This window comes from Ictidomys tridecemlineatus, unplaced genomic scaffold (genome assembly GCF_052094955.1).
Source record: "Ictidomys tridecemlineatus isolate mIctTri1 unplaced genomic scaffold, mIctTri1.hap1 Scaffold_42, whole genome shotgun sequence".
In the NCBI taxonomy this organism is placed as follows: Eukaryota; Metazoa; Chordata; class Mammalia; order Rodentia; family Sciuridae; genus Ictidomys; species Ictidomys tridecemlineatus.
Genome location: NW_027522720.1, coordinates 81,593 through 99,494, shown reverse-complemented (window position 1 = coordinate 99,494; position 17,902 = coordinate 81,593). Strand labels below are relative to the sequence as shown.

General features: G+C 35.6%; 1 non-coding gene and 1 pseudogene across 2 annotated transcripts in view; one reads left to right on the top strand and one right to left on the bottom strand.

Moving 5' to 3' along the window:
• The window catches only part of LOC144373519 (transport and Golgi organization protein 1 homolog), a 51,306-nt pseudogene that overhangs the window by 8,747 nt on the left and 24,657 nt on the right, over window positions 1–17,902 (top strand). The window contains exons 3-6 of the transcript XR_013433172.1: window positions 1,523–1,609; window positions 3,346–4,060; window positions 4,779–4,982; window positions 7,155–7,300. The product of XR_013433172.1 is annotated as a transport and Golgi organization protein 1 homolog (transcript). The remainder of the gene's footprint in view (window positions 1–1,522; window positions 1,610–3,345; window positions 4,061–4,778; window positions 4,983–7,154; window positions 7,301–17,902) is intronic.
• On the bottom strand, window positions 10,325–10,430 carry LOC144373555 (U6 spliceosomal RNA). The gene has a single exon (XR_013433183.1). It is a non-coding gene; the product is annotated as a U6 spliceosomal RNA (small nuclear RNA).

Genomic DNA, 17,902 nt, shown 5'->3' with positions numbered 1-17,902 from the left:
AATATATTACCTTATGGAACTTAATAAGTAAAGAGTACTTGATTTCATATTTAGTGGTTGATATTTTAACATTTTAGCTTTGTAAATGAATCAGCTGTCTGTAAAAACCAAGACAAGTATAGTGAACAGAACTAGTCATCTCTTTCTTGTTGAAGAAAAATCCTTCTACAGGATACCATAATGGTCCCATTGATATACTTAATAACTCATCTTTATAAAGCCATGGGCTACATTTTTGTATTGTATCAACATATGCCATAGTTTTTCTTGGTCTTACTGGGGTACCTCCTTCCTCTAACAATTTTTCTTCCTCAGAGGCGAACAACTTCAAACCTTGAGTCAACCATTTTCCTTAGTTTGCCTGAGAAAGTTCTAGGAACAGGCCACTTGAAATGAAAACAAAATAAATCAAAACAAGAACACATTGTTTTTTGAAATGGTCACCCATTTTTTTGCTCTCTTTCAGGAGCGAGCAAATTCACTTACCCCCAAGCTTCAGACATCCCACGTACGGGCCACCATAATGCCGCAGTCTTGGCTGGGCACAGAATCAGAAGGCACTCACAGCCTTGTAGATTCAAATAGAAATTCTTTATTCCCAACTCACACCGCCTCCACACAGATTCGGGGGCAATCCAATCTCCCGAACAATTCACCTCCTAAAAACTTTTTCTCCAGGAGAACTCAGCGGGAACTCATCCTGCAGGCACGCCCTACTCCCAGCAGCAATAATCTTCAACTTCCAACTTCCCTAAAACTCCTTTTGTCTTAAACCGGGAAAACCCTAAGGAGTGGGATACTTCCTCAAACCTGATCAGCTCTAAACCCGGATCTGCCTTGGTCCTTGAGCAAGGTCACCTTACATGCAATGTCAACAGTGAAATCCATTTAACATGGGGTACGCTGGCAAGGAAATTTTGAAGCTTCATTCCTACTTGACAATGGCCCTCAGCACTCCCCAAGTACTTGTAAAAGTAGATTTGGACAAAGCTAGGAAAGCATATACTATCAATACATCTGCTATAGTGGTAATACATTTTAGAGATTTTTGTATTGTTTTTACTTATTAATTTTTATGACTGTTGTGTATTGGTTAAGAAAGACATAAATATTGGTTTATGAGCAATGCTACAAAATGTACAGGTAAATTCTTGCTAGAGGTTATTTGGAATTGCATTTATAACCAGCTTTGATTTACATAGTTTTAACCATATAGTATCCAATAATCTTCTATGCAGATCTTTTATTTACTTCAGAAGTCTTAACTTTATATGCTCTGTGTTGAGAATTAAGCTAAATGTTAAAAAGAAAACTTCAGTGGTTGGAAATGTTGCTTTTTAATAGTTCTGTACTTAATTTTTATTTGGAATAATAATCTCAGTGTAATTGTTATAGCAACTTTCTTTCTTGGTTATACCATATACCTATCTATTATGTGTATATTTCCTGCCACTTCTGAGAAATCTCTTATTTATATTCCTTGTACAGAATTTATTTGATATTTGTCTCTTTTGCACTATAGGTTGGCCGTATGTTTGGATACTTTCCAAAAGATTTCATCAAGGTAGTTCGTGAATATACTAAAGAAGAGCTACAAATTCCAACAGATGTAAGTTATGGATTTCTTTTTTGTTCTCAATTGTAAACTGGCTTATAAATCCATCAGTTATATTCAGTTAACTGCTTCTGAATGTTTTATAATGTGTTTGGGGGGCAATCTAACATTTGTGTGTCAGATTTTCATTTGAAATCAGACTACCTGTAAAAAAAAAAGTTTGAAAGGCATTCAAGGGTGATTATATTATAATCTGAGAGTTGTCTAATATATTGAAACAGATATTCTAAGAGGCAAATAATTTCATTTTACAGGCAAAACTCATTGGATAGTTATTAGACATTTTAAGTATATTTAGGTTAAATTAATAAACTCTAACTTTTATACTAGGCTAGAAATATGTACTTACAAAGGTTTCTTATTCTTAGTCATATACGGGATCATAGTCATGTTATAGATTTGGAAAAGGGGACCTGAGCGTTTCAGGTGATGTTCAGTCTCAGATCTTTTAAGGCCGGAACTGCTTCCTTTATACAACATTCCTGTATGGTGCTCTGACTTAAATTGATTTTGTGACTGAAAGGATTTCGTGTTCTAGAATTCTCACTTCAGCTGATTATTTTCTAGAGTTTTAAATTGTATAGTAATTGATGCCCACCAACACTGAAACATCTTTGGGCAGCTCTTTGTAGTGGCTGTAGAATATGCAAACTGCTAGGCTAGGACAGTTCTTAGATTAGATGGACTGAATGGATAAAGTCATCCTGTTTGTTGTTGCTGTTCCTAAAATTTCTTTATAATCTCAGGGGCCATAAAATCACTTCTGTTGCTTGTTGGACTTCATTGTTGGTAAAGAGAGTTCTTGGGATTTAAGCTGTGACAGTTCACTGATTACAGAGAACTCATTTGTTTTGAACTCTGCCTTCTCATTGTATTTCCCATTACATGCATCCCTCATGGCTTAGAAATGCATGTGATGAGGAGAGGAAATCACTCATCCCTACTACATTGAACTGCCTCCCCCACCCCCGGAACCCCCGCAGAATATTATGAAGATTTAATTAGGAATGGAAATTTTTTAAAAACATGTCCATTCATACTATGGCTCCTTTTATATCAATTTGCTTACTAGTAGCAAGAAGGAAGACTAGATAATATACACATAATCCTGAGAGAGATCTTAGTGACTGTGAAACCCTGATGAAGAGAAAGGTGTATACCTTGTTGAATCTTGTTTTCAGTTTGTTCTTGTGGTAATAATAATGTGAGGAGCCTCCTTAATATCATTCTTTATTCCATCCAATGTACTTGTATCTCAGTAAGATACTTTAAAACTGATTCATTTTTCTCAATGCTGCAGGATCTTCCAGCTTCTCCCGAGCAAATGATTAAGAGTTAAATTTCTGAAACATAGGTGTAGATATTAAGAGCTGGAGGATCCTATAAGTGATACCTTGCCTTTCCCTACTTATGTTCAGAGCAAATTGAGAGAGACCCAAGAGTCAGGCAGTTGGAGACCAAATTGTCACCATTTTTACTCATTATGCTTTTTAAAGAATATGACCGATGTTAAAAAAAGAAAGAAAGAAAGAATAGACTTTCTAACACTGTAGTCTAGAAAAAGACAGATTTACTCAGCCATAGATGGAGTTAGGCAGTGGGGGTTGGAGGAGGGTAATGTGGTTGACCTCAAAGATTCTTTAGAACCAATCCTGAATTTGGGAGCATGGATGAGTTTGCTTTTGTGATACTTTGTTATTGACACATTAATGGTTTTCTTTTCCTTACAGGAGAAAGATTTTGTTTGTTTTGATGTTGGAGGAGATGATTTTGATAATTATAATGTAGAAGAACTTCTAGGATTTTTGGAATTGTATGATTCTGCAAATGAAGATTCTGAGAAAGCTATAGAAAAAGTGGGACAATTTCCTGAAGTCTCCCAGGATGTTGAACCTGAACCTAAACCAGTAGTAGCAAACTCACAAGAAATTGAAAGTGCATTCTCAGAAAACACTGTGGATCTTGAGGAACAATTTTTGGCTCAGAAGAACCATCCTCATGCAGATAGTCAAACAGATAATGCTCAGGGTGAACAAACTTCACTTGAACTTTTTGAAGAAATACTACCAGATAAATTGAAAGTGCCAGAAAGTGAAAAAAACAAAACCAGCAACATTTCTCAGGTCTCAAACGAACAGGAGAAGACTGATGCTTATAAACTTTTGAAAAAAGAAATCAATCCGTATCTAGAAACCAAAGAAAACAAACAAGAAATGAGTATAATTTGGAAGATTTTAAAGAAAACTGAAACCACAGCCAAAAGGGTAGACATTTCTCAGGTCTCAAACGAACAGGAGAAGACTGATGCTTATAAACTTTTGAAAAAAGAAATCAATCCTTATCTAGAAACCAAAGAAAACAAACAAGAAATGAGTATAATTTGGAAGATTTTAAAGAAAACTGAAACCACAGCCAAAAGGGTAGACATGATGGACAAGGAACGAGGTGATATGGAAATGGGAAAGGAGGAAAGTTTTTTGGGGAAGAAAACAGTTGTACATTTAATCAAAGCAGATATATTTTGGATAAGAATGCAAAGTGCAAGTGAATGTTCAGGGTAGAATATGAACCTGTAAAGAGATAATCTTTGCTCTGGATCCTATTCGTCTATGTCCTGAGCTCAGGAAGGAGATAGGTTCACCATTTGGCTCCTAGGTTACTTTGAACATATTTGAAAGGCACATTAAGCAAGCTAGACTTATGGAATTCCCTTCTCTATACTGGCTCATTGAGACCAGCACACTTGTAGATGAAAGAGTTCCTGTTATTTCTGAGCAGAATAGACATTTTGCACTTTTGTTCTGGACCAGAATTCTCTTCTGCACATTTATTCATGTGAGTGTATGTTGGTTTGCCAAGGGAAGGTAAGTTATTGAAGCCTCTATCATAAATGTATTTGTTTATGAAATACTTTGGATTAAATACTTTGGATTAAAGGCTTCTTTATAAATTTGACTGTATAGTTCAGTCATCCTTTAAATGGGATGAAAACAATTAACCCTCCCGTATCCTTGCCCAGTTGTTCTCATGGGCTCATGCCAGGACATGGAGGGCAGTGTTGAGGTATCTGGAACTGTGTGCTGAGGGGGAGTGCTCATCATTGAGCTTAAGTGGGGGTAGATAGTGTCATCCATCTGGCTCAATGCATTCTTCTCCCTTGTAGAGATGCAGCCACCCCATGAAGATGATTTTCCTAAAGAGAACACAAATCGTCCTAATAGAAATCTTCATGAAGAGCCAAACCTCCTGCGTCATCATTTTAATATGAACCATCCTGAAGAGCCCAGCCTCTTGAATCAACCTGTGACTGAGGACATGGGTGTTTCAGAAGTGTCTCAGATCCCAAATACTGAGAAAGTAGACCCAGGTAAAGCTTGCCAATTTTTCTCTACAAAGTAGAGGCATTACCATAATGAAGGCTTTCAAGGATATTTGTTGCCAAAGGTACGAAATAGAGCAGAGAGTGATATAGGTACATGTGAGTTCAAAAAAAAAATATCTTAAGTGAGAGAAAAGCAAGAATAAAGATGACTAGAAATCAAAAATAGGCCAGAGACTGTAACTCACCTAAAAGCAAATGTTTAGGTATGACTAGCTTGTGTAAACCATTTACAACTAAAATATTTTTCTTCAAAGGCCTTATGCTCTAAAACTGTAGTTTTCAACTAGACCAACAGCACCAGAAACTCTAGGGGTGGGACCCACAATCTGTGTTTAGCAGGCCTTCCAGGAAAGTCTGGCCTAGTACAAGTTAGCTTGAATAATCACTGTTCATAGTCTCATAAATTCTGTGTTTTTCTTCCCTTTTCTTCTAAATGGAATATAATATAGCTCAAGTCCTGTTTTTACTTGCTTCCTGGACATGGTAATTAAACTTTTTCAAATGCAGTCAATGGTCCAGATCTTTATACTATATACTTACAGCAAACAGTACAGAACTGCAATCGATTTTAGATTGACACTTACGAATACTTCATCATAGTGCACAGTATCCAGTGGGAGATGAGAAACAATTTTTCAAAAAAATCCCCAATAATGACATCAACAGCATTCTACTTTTGTGTTGCTCACTCTCATTTTATCAGTAAATTAGATGATGACTAATTGTTTATTTTAATCCATCCAGTATGGTGCTATGAAGCCATAATTACTGTATTTTGTGTTTTTAAAGGTTCTGGTCTGTAAGCATAGCTATAAGCATTATCCTGCACCAGTGCAGGGCTTGGCAGCACTGATCTGAACCTCCCCCCCACCATCTGCACACACAGAGTGTAGGAGAACTCATAGCAAGGGGGGATTCAGTTAATTTGAGAAGGAATAACATATGAGTTCTCCCATTTTCCAGAAGACATTGCATCTATATATGAACACTACTGACTTCTGAACTGTCTTTAACTCTATAAGGTTATGAAAATGAATCATGCACCATTACGATTTGTTATTTTCATGCTCCAAAACTTTCAAGAATAGGGAAAACTTGACTTACAAAATTAAGAATGAATTATTTCCCTGGCCTTTTAAGTTCCACCACAAAATGATGTCAATGACCTTTAATAGGTAAAATCTTCCCAAATGTCATTTAATGTGTCTCAGGTGCTGAGATGCTGAGCCAATGGGGCAGACTTCACCAGCAGTCAAATTCATAGACCAATAGTGAATGGAGGGCCTGGGGTTGTAGCTCAGTGGTAGAGTGCTTGTCTAACATATGAGGCACTGAGTTTGATTCTCAGCACTGCATACAAATAAATAAAATAAAGGTCCATCAAAAACTAAAAAAAAAATTAGGAAAAAGCTTAAAAAAATAGTAGTGAATAGAATCTCAGGGTTGAGAAAGACCTTAGAGGCAACTGGTCCAACTTCTTAATAACTGCATGCTGGACTCCTGCTGTTTAATCAAACATACCCCAGGCTCATGTAACTCATACTGAAATTCCACCCCTACAAGCTCTCAGGTCTAACTGGAATTCTACCTCATTCACAGAGCCTCAATGCAGGTCTGTACCCAATTCCCTTTAGTCTCTCTTGGTACTACTGTGTTCTTTTTAAATAGCTGTCATCTGTCCATTCAATAAATAATTGTTGAGTATCTCTGCCAGGTGCCAGATACTATGTTAAGCCTTGGCCCATTCCACCTGCAAATCTGCAAACCAAGACTCCCTCTCTTTCAGCTTTCCTAAAATTTTAAACACAAAGTTTCACCAGCACTAAATCCATGTTTTTTGAATGTGACCCTGTCTATATATCTCTGGTTTTAAAAATTTTCCTTGAGTAAATATTGTTTTGGTAGCAGTTGTATGGCCATGGAAGTAGTGAAGAGTACACTGGAGATTGTTCATTTTATAATTGAAGGGTTTGACAGCTCTAATTAGGATTTTGAAGTTTTCTTCTCTGTTGTGTTAATTGTCTTTAGGAGAGCCACATATTCCAGGCACTGTGACTCATATATTTAGTGAAACACTCGATGAATATTGAAACTGAAGAGAGACAATTCTTATTCTATAGCATAAAATAAAATAGCAATTTCCCCTTTCAATTTTAGAGCTACTTATAACAGAAGGTACTCCTGTTGATGCTGCTGATACAGAAAACCAACTAGAGATAAAGGTCGAAGAGCCAGCAGATGCCACCCTTTTGGACAACATACTTTTCTTGTTATATTCATTCTTGCTTTATTTGTCTAAGATGGTAAGTTTGACATAGTTTCTTCAATTAGAATGTTGATTATTTATTAGTTTTTAAGTGGCTTCTGGTCATGAAGTGAAAAACTTAAAATGTCTTTATGAAAATGACTCTTGACCCTTTGAGTAGATAGCTCCTGAAACAAAAGCCATAGGGGTGTGGCTTTAATGGTTACTTGGTTTAGCACATGAGGAAGATTTGCTGTCTACCAAGGCTAGACATTTGCACACCTGTAAAAACTTGGTTCTTCCCCTCAGAACCCTTCATTCTGGCAGGGAGATAACAGCATTCACTTGAAACACAGTAAGATAATGGCAGAAAGAGAGGTATTTATTCGATGGTAGAACATTATTGTCCATAAATGCATTTATTATGGTTGGAAGGGTGATCAGTAAGGTCAGAAAGTGGTTGAGATGTGTTTGAAGCACAGGCAAAGGGCAAACAGGAGTCTGACATGTGGTTTGTTGTTGATTAGACAGGCTGGGGTGGTGGGGGAAGCTGGCAGTCAGAAGAAATGTGTTCAGAGAAATGGAAACATGAAGAAAGGATATTTGGGGAGGGCAGGAGAATGTGAATAGTTGGTGTTGTAAAGTGTGAAGTTGGAGGGGGATGGGCCTGTTGGAGAGGCCAGCAAATCTTAAAGGAAGTCATGAGCCAAAGTAGCATTAGACCATTAATAGTGGGGATCCTTAGAAAGTTTTAAGAATGAAAGGAATTAGGTTAGATCTGTTTCTTAGAAAGAGTCACTTAAGGCTGATCTTTCTAAAGAAAATCATGATCCAAATAAGACATTTAATCTGTCTAGAAGCTTATCTAAGCATTTTAGGACTTACCTCCCCCCTATTGGTATTTGTTGATATTGGACGTATAGAGTTTAATTATAGGAATGAGAAAGCTTTTAGAGGTTGGAGGATAAGATGGTCCTAGGGCCATTGTGACAGTAATCCTCCTCAACTGAAGTTGTTTCCTGTAGGTTGTATTATTTCAAGGCTTGTGTAAGAAAGATGATGATGTTGTTTTCCTTGTAAAATGTATAGATTTTGAAGCCAGGTAGATCTGGTTTCAAATCCCAAGGTTATCATTTAGACGTTTGGGCAAATAACTAAACTTTTGAAAAAAGTTTTCCTCATCTGAAAAATGTAGATAATGCTTACTCCAATCATAAGAATTAAATGATTTGACAAGGTAAAATGTCTGGTGAGGTGTCTGGCATTTTGAAGGGTTTTACCCCTACACATGCCCTAATTCTTATGTAGACAGTCAGAAGGTGGTATAAAGACAATGAATACCTGGGGAGGAAAGACCACCAGGGTGGAAAAGATGTGGTGGGGAGAAACCATTTTTCAGTTGGCTCCATGTTTGTTCATGATGGTGGCAGCCACCTGGGTAAGGGGTATATACGAGCCAGGCAGTTAGAATAATTATATTTCCAGTGATTAAAGCAGTCTTCCACAGTCATAATTTGATTATCAGAATGAATCAGCATCACTTGGAAAGTTAACAGCCTCACGATATGGGAAGGATTTCTTTATTCATATTTTTAGGTATGCACAGAGCCCTCCTCTAGGTCTAGGTCAGGGGACATGAATGTGGTGCAGGTATGGTCTGTGATTGTACGGTGATAGGTAAGACATAGACGTGAGTGGCAAAGAAGAGGCACAATGTTAGGAGACTGATTTGAAAGGAGATTTCAAAGAGGCATTTTGATGGCCCAGTATGTACAGGACATTGTGCCAGGACTAAAAGAGTCTAACAGGTGTAAGGCATGATTGTGATTTTTGAAAGCCTTAAGAAAAGGACTTAACAAATATATGCAAAAATTATGAACAAGTCAATGTAAAATCTTAAACAAGTAGTATGATATCTGATAGGACTGGAGAATAATAGGCTCTGATGTGTTTGGGAGATGTGCACCAATCAGATTCATTGATCAATGGAATCTTAGCAGAATCTTAGTGTTAGAAGAAACCTTGGAAGGCTGTTAGTCTAGTTTCTCACTCATTGCTGTTATTTTCTTTACTGTGGCCCTGACGAATAGTTATGAGGCCTGTACACCAGTATTTCCTAGCATGAGTCACTCTCTTACAAGGCTATATGTTCTTCTGTTGTCTAGTTCATCCTTGTATTGACTCCAAATTTTCCTCCACATGATTTCCTCTATAAAATTGAATTCTTTTCTACATAGAAATCCTTTAAATATTTGAAGTTATATCTTAATTTAAAAATTATTTTTAGTATTTTTATCATGGAAACTTTCAAATAAGAGCAGAGAGAATAGTAGGGGACTATAGGTAACCATAACATACTGTATATTTTAGAATACTAGAAGAAAAGATTGTGAAAGTTTTACCATAAAGAAATGATGTTTGAGGAGGTAGATATATTTAACTGATTTAAACTTTACATAGTGTATACATGCATCAAAATGTCATGTTACCTAATTCAATAATTATAATGTTTGTTTCTATGTACTAGTTAAAAAATAAATTTAATTAGAAAAGCTTTAAAGAAAAGCATAGAGAATAGTATAATGAACCCACGGGCCATCACACAACTTAACAGTAATTCCTTGATAGCCAATATCAGTGAGTTTTTTAAATTTGTTCTAATTGGTTATACATGATAGCAGAATGCATTTCAATTCATTGTATATAAATGGAACAAAACTTTTCCTAGTTGTACACAACACGTGTAGTCCTATATGTACCTTGGGTAATGAGGTTCATCTCATTCCACCATCTTTCCTATCCCTCTGCCCCCTCACCTGTCCTACCTCCCCTTTGCCCAAAGTTCCTCCATTCTTTCTATGCCCCTTACCACCCACCTCACCCCCATTATGGGTCAGCATCCACTTTCAGAGAGAACATACAGCTTTTGGTTTTTGGGATTGGCTTACTTCCCTTAACCTGATATTCCCATTCACCCGCAGATGCCATAATTTTTTTCTCTTTTAATGCTATAAGTAATATTCCATTTCATATATGTACCACAGTTTCTTTATCCATTCATCTGCTGAAGGGTTGGTTCCACAAAACTATGGAATGCTTCACAAATGTGGGTGTCATCCTTGCTCGGGACTATGCTATTTTTTTCTGTATTGTTCCAATTTTAGTATATGTGCTGCCAAAGCAAGCACACTCTGACTTTTAACAAATGTAGATACCCAGGTAAAAACTACCATAATCAAGATATAGAACAGTTTTTTTTTTTCACTAGAAAAGGGGTTTCCTTGGGATCCTTCCCAGTGAGTGCCTTCACCACCTGTTCCAGGGAACCATTGATAACTTTTTTTTTAAACTATAGATTCATTTTTCCTACAGTACTGTTTCATATATATGCCACTATAAGTGGACTCATATCTAGGAGTGCAATTGCCTCCTACGTTTAATGTATGTTTTTGTCTTATGTGATACTGTCAAGCCATGCTAAAAAATGACCACAATCATTTTATACTTCCACCAGCAATTTAGGAGACTTCCACTTGACTTCATCTTCACTAGCACTTGGGCCATTCTAGTGGGTATGTCTTTGTGAGTTTATTTCCTGATAATTAATGATATTGAGTGAACTTTTTTTTTCTTTTGAGATAGGGTCTCACTAACTTCCTTAGGCCCTTGATAAGTTGCCAGCCTCACACTTGGGATCTTCTTGCCTCAACCTGGGATTGATTGCTGGGATTACAGATATGTGCCATGATGCCAGGATCAAATACTTCTTCATGAGCTTGTTGACCATACTGTTTTTGTACGTCAACTCTCTCTAGCTAGCTGGAATCCAGACTTCTCCCAGCTCAGTGCCAACTGTGGGATTGGTTAGCTTATAGTTGTTCTTGGCCCTCACAGGTACTGCTTAGAATGTAGCCCCAAACTGAAGACCACCTCCATGCAGATTTCTGGAACTCTTTTTCTTTGTGGCTCCCATGTTTCTGGTAGTTTTCTCTACATATTTTTGGCTGCTTAATCTCCTGGAACTCTGGTCTCTCTCTCCTCAGTGAGACTGTTGTGCCCCATTTGTGTTCCCATTTTCAAACTGAGGTCTAGAGGGTGCCTCCAGGTAGAATGCTCACCTATTTGTTCTCCTGCTCTTAGGGGTGACAGTTGCATGTTCCTTGTGGCTTTCTATCTGAAAAATAGCTCTTTAAAAATCTTTTTTGACTGGGCATGATGGCACATGCCTTAATCCTAGTGGCTCGGGAGGCTGAAACAGGAGGATCACAAGTTCAAAGCCAAAAGTGAGGTGCTAAGTAACTCAGTGAGATCCTGTCTCTAAATAAAATACAAAATGCGGCTGAGACTGGGGATGTGGCTCAGTGATCAAGTGCTCCTGAGTTCAATCCCTGGTACCAATATATATATTCCAACTTTCTGGTTGCGTTCAGTGGGAGAACAAGTCTCATATAAGTTACTCTCTATTGATTTCTCCTTTTGTTGTAACTTTTTGCAATAATTGAAAAAAATATGTTTGTGGGACTTCTAGGATATATTGTAGTTTGGGTGAATAAATGACATCCCCCTGGTACAACAATTTAACCTGTTTTCTCTATTGCCTTTTTTTTTTTTTTTGGTGGTGCTGGGGATTGAACCTCGGGCTCCATGCATTCTAGGCAAGTGCTGAGCTAACAACCTCAGCCTCTCTCTGTTGCTTTATATTTCTTGGAAATTGGTAGTCAGGTTTAGGTTCAATTCTGTTTCTTATGAAAATTTAATAGGAAATATTGCATTGACATCTGCATGTCCTCTCCTTTGATGTTGACTACTAGTCAACAGTGACCTTGGTGAGATTTGCTAATATATTACAGATTTCAAAATAGCAATGGTCTGAATTGCTGGGATTTTTCTTTCTTCATTTAAAGGCTGGGATGCCTATACAAATAAAAATTTATGATTGATTATTCTTTCTTTTTTTTGGTACTGGGGATTAAACTCAGGGGCACTTGGCTAGTGAGCCATATCCTCAGCCCTATTTTGTATTTTATTTATATACAGGGTCTCACTGAGTTGCTTTAGCAATTCACTTTTGCTGAGGCTGACTTTGAACTTGCTATCTTCCTCCTCAGCCTCCCAAGCTACTGGGATTGCAAGTGTGTGCCACAGCGCCTGGCTATGATTGATTATTCTTTACACAGATATTCGGTTTGTATAGTTAAGGCAGGAGATAAACATTTGATTCCTTTTCTTCATTTAAACACTTTTCAGAATAGTAAGGTATTATTCTAGCATTATCAAATGATACCCAAAGGGGCTTTTGAAATCTTTTTAACTTTTATTTAAGAGTCAATATGATGTCATGCATTTAAAAATATTTGGTGTGTTTAATCCAGTTAGGAATAGTAATTGTTCTTATCTGATGCTCAATTTCTCCCCCTTTTGCCTTGTAGAAGCCTCTTTATCTTGGCTCCTGGGACCCTTTGCCACCACCTAGTGGTCATTGTTACCTGTTTCCCTTGCTTTTGAACTATGAGATGTTCCAAGTTCATCTTAAACATTCCCTGTCCAGACCTTGAAGGAACTATTTCTCTAAAAGAACTTTGGTTTCTTTCAATAGGAAATGATATTTAGAGGCTACATTCCAAGTACTAGGATTGCTTATTGCTCAAATTGACTGTCATTTGTAAGCCTTTTTAGTGAACAAAGCTCAGAAATATGTGGGGATTTTTGATCATGTCATTTAGATAATTCCCATGAAAATTCAGGATGTTAGAGAGATTTTACTTCACTTCATCTATCTTAGATTTGTGTTTTCTTTCTCTGATGTTGGAGTTCCAGTTTTCAATGACATAAATATAATTGTTTACAGTCTTGTGCCACTTAATGACATTTTGGTCATTAGTGCATAATAATGGAGCTAAAAAATTCTTGACACCTAGTATTTTTAATCTTTTTTGTGTTTTGATATGTTTAGATATATAAACATTTACAATGTTACAATTGTCTACAGAATTCAGTATAATAATATCTTATAGGTTTTTATCCCCAAAGCGATGATATATCATATATGAATACCTACGTGTGGAAATGGCTATATTTTCTAGGTTTGTATAAGTATACTCAATGATGTTTACACACTGAAATTGCCTAAGATGTGTTTCTCAGAATTTATTCCCATTATTAAGCAACACACGACTATATTTATGTTGTTTAAAATACTTTCAGGAATGTATTCCTGAAATGAGATGAAATTCTCTTGTCTTTAAGCTATATCCCACTAAGGTATGTTTGAAATAATTCATTTCTGTGGTTTGTCACCAACATGATATCACAGGTTGTTTCATTTTTGCTTTCAATATTTAGGTGTTAATTTTTAAAGATTTTTTTATTTATTTTACAATTATTTAAATATTTAGAAGAGCCAAAGTTAATTTGTTAAAATAAGTTGTTTCTGTTTTCTGGTACTGGTGATTGAACCCAGGGCTCCTATCCACTGAGCCACATACCTAGGCTCTTTATTTTTTATTTAGAGATAGTTCTCACTAAGTTGCCTAGGGACTTGCTAAGTTGCTGAGGCTAGCTTTGAACTTGTGATTCTCCTGCCTGATTTTGAAAGAACTCTAGCTTTTGTCCCAGTTCTGTCTACCCTGATATTACTCTCTTTTATAATTAACTTTTAAAATTTATTTCATTATGCATTCTGCTATTAAAAAAAATAAGCAAATGAGAAAAGGGATATGCAGCTCAGTGGTAGAACACTTGCCTACCACACATGAGGCCATGTGTTCAATCCCCAGCACCATAAAAAGAAAAAGAAAAGCAAATGATTTTTACATCTAGCTATGATAGCTTTATATAGGTACTGGCTTCACCTTCCCAACTGAAACAACTAAAATAAATATGAAAAAAACCACAAACATATAAAATTTTAAGATCCAGTAACATTGAAGATCAAGCAACAAAGAATGATTCTGGAAACATAAAGAACAAATGCTATGAGCTCTTTAGTTGCCCCAGCTTTTACTATGTTAAGAGATTCCCAAGCCATGACAAAGAAGGGGAAGTCAGGCAGAACCAGAGGATACCATGAATTGAGAGATGGTGCTGAGATTCCAGGAAAACCAAAGTGACTAGAATTCACAGGGTGGAGTACCAAAAGAAGGTTGCTACATTGAGAGACAATTCTGGAAATCTGTGAAAGGCTCTCTGAGTGTTCAGCAGGGTATTGATCTGCACATAAGTGTGATGAAACTGCTTAGCAAGTCAGAGAAACCATCTTAAGTGATTAGAAGGAACAGGTCTTAACACAGGGACCAGAATAGCACCTGGAAAAAACTATCTAAGGAAGTTGGGTAGAATAATCAGAAGGGTGTTACCTCGGACTGACTATTACAATTTATGTCATACCTAACAAATATTCAGACCCAAGAGAATCAAATTGTTTCCAGTAATTTAATTGTATACGAAATATTAAGAATAGTAATTCGTAATGTATGGCATCGAATCAAAGCTTACCAGGCATGCAAAGAAGCAAGAAAAATACAATCCACAATGATGAGGAGAAGAATCATCCAATCAAAGCCAACTGAGAACTATCGGAGATGTTAGAATGAGGTAATGGCATTTTTTAAAAAAGTCATTACTACTATATTTCGTGTGTTAAAAAGGTAAAAAGAGATATAGAAGATATATTTTAAGAAAATCAGACTTCTAGAGTTGAAAATATATGATAAACACAGTGGATGGGATTAATGCCAGAATAAGCATTGTGATGAAATTGTTAGTGAACTTGAGGACATAGCAGGAGAAGTACCCCAAATGAAACAGGGAAAATTTCTTCTGTTAAAGAAAAGTGAACCAGAGCATCATTGAGCTGTGGGACAGTTTCAAATTGAGCTATGAGAGGTATTCAGAAAAATATTTTAAGAAATGATGGCCAAAAATTTGTGAAAACTGTACATCTGCAGATCCAAGATATTAAATGGGACTACAGTACAAAAAGCATGAATAAAGCTATATCAAGGTATATTATATCATAAATAAATTGCTCAAAACCAGTGATAAAGAGCAATCTTAGCAGTTAGAGAAGACATTTATGTAGAGAAGAACTAAGGATGACATCAGATTTCTTGTCAGAAATTAGGCATAAGAGAATATAGTGGAGTGATACCTTTAATATATTTGAAGAGTAATAATGTTGGCCGATAATATCATGCCCAGTGAAATATCTTTCTAAAATGAAGACTTGTACTGACATACAAGCTGAAAGAATTCACCTACACTTGCACCAAGACAGCAGATGGAAATAATGGAATAAAGGAGTAAAGAACACTGAAAATGGTGACTGTGTGCATAAATATTTAAAATAATTTTTCTTATTTGAACATTTTAAAAAGTCATTGACTGTTTAAAGACAAATATCAGTGTAGTATGGGACTTAGAAAACATGTAAAGTAAAATACATGACAACAGTATAAATCTCAGAAGGGTAGTAACTATTGTAACATTCTTATTGAATATGTGAAGTAATATAGTATCATCTGAAGGTAGATTGTGACAAATTAAAGATGTATATTCTAAACCCTGAAGCACTAAGATTAGAAAACAGAGTTATAGCTTAATAAGCCAATAGAGGAATCACTAAAAATACCGATAGTGGTATTTCTGCAAAAGAAGACAGAAAGAAAAGAAAAAGAACAAAGAACAGAAGGAACAAATAGAAGATTATATTAAGCTTACACCTATGCACGGCAGTAATCCTATTAAGTGGAAAGTATCTAAATACATCAGTTAAAAACAGAGATTGTCATATTGCCTAAAGAAGCAAGACCCAAATAGATGTCTAAGGGAATAACACTGTAAAGACACAAAGAAAGACACAAAGAAGTCAAAATTAAAATGATTGAACAAGGTATCTCATGTTAAACACTAGTCAAAGGAAATCTGGAGTAGCTACATTAAACCAAAAGAGGTTGTGGGGCAAAATATATCATCAGGACTAAAGAAAGTTATTTCCTAATGATAAACGAATCAGTCAAGATTATATAATAAACCTAAATGCTTGTACTTTTAATATTAGAACTTCAAAATACATGAAGTATCAAAATTGATAGAATTATGAGGAAAATGATGAATCCTATAGATTAAATTTAGAGATTTCAATATCCTCTCCTCAGCAATTGGCAGAAAATGAAAAATAAAAGTAAGGTTGTAGAAAGTGTGAATGACATAATCAATCCATCCATTTGAAATTAATTGACATTTATAGAAAACCCCCAAGGAGCTTAGTGCACATGGAACATTTACCAAGATAAACTATATTCTGGATCTTAAAAAAATTATCAGTAAATATAAAAGTATTCAAAGTCAAGCAAAGCTTATTCTCTGAACACAATAAAATGAGAAATCAATAATGGAAAAATCTGGAAAATTCTCAAATATTTGAAAACTTAAGTGCCAGGCTGCTATCTGCTATCTATCTATATCTATATGTATATCTGTATCTATCTATCATATATATATATATATATATATATTTGGTATAAATGGACAACACAGTACATTTATTTTTTATGTGGTGTTGGGGATCGAACCCAGTGCCTCACACATGTGAGGCAAGCACTTTACCAATGAGCTACAACCTTAGCCCCCACTGCTAAATAATTTTTGAGTCAAATAAATCAGAGAAGAAATTCATATTTTGAGTTGAATAAAACTGAAAACAACATATCCATTTGTGCAATGTCACTAAAGTGTTATTGGAAAATTTATAGCACTACCAGGCCCAAGATAGCTTTATTAAAAAATAAGTCTCCAGTCATTGACTTAGTTCCTACTATGAGAAACTAGAAAAGGAAAAATAAGTTAATCTCCAAGTAAGCAAGAAAAAAAGATATAATAAAGACCATAAGTCAGTAAAATTTTAAAAAAGGGAAAATAAGAGAAAATCAATGAAACCCAAAGCTAGTTCTTTAAGATGAATAAAATTGATCAACATCTAGTGAGGGAAATAAAAGAGGAGACACGGGTTACCAATATTCGCAATCAGAGAAGGGATATCACTACAGATTTCACAGATACTAGACTGATAATGGGGATATTATGAACAGTTTATGTTAATTAACTTGACAATTTAGATGAAATGAAGAAATTCTATTTAAACCACAAATTGCAAAAGTTCACTCAAGAAAAACAGACAATTTCATAAACCTTGTTGACTATTAAAGAAATTGAAGGTATAGGTAAAAACCTTTCTACAAAGAAAAAAATATAAGACCAAGATAGCTTTATTGGTGATCCAATTAAACCTGTAAGGAAGAAATGATACTAATTCCTAATAGTAGTAGTAATACTAAACCCTTGTAGAATATTAAACCAAGGAAATATTTCTCCTATGAATCCAGTGTTATCACTACACCAAACCAAGACAAAGATATAATAAGAAAAGAAAACCACATACCTCTCATGGGATCTCCAATGAATCTGTACAGAAATTCTAAACAAAAATTTAAGTCAAATACAACAATATGTAAAAGGAAAATACATCATAGACAAAAACTAGATGGATGATGGGGATTTATGTCAAGAATCCAAAATTTATTTAACATTTGAAAATCAATGAAATTTACCACATTGATGTACCTAAAAGCACAATCTTTGTGTTTAGCTCGAGAGATACAAA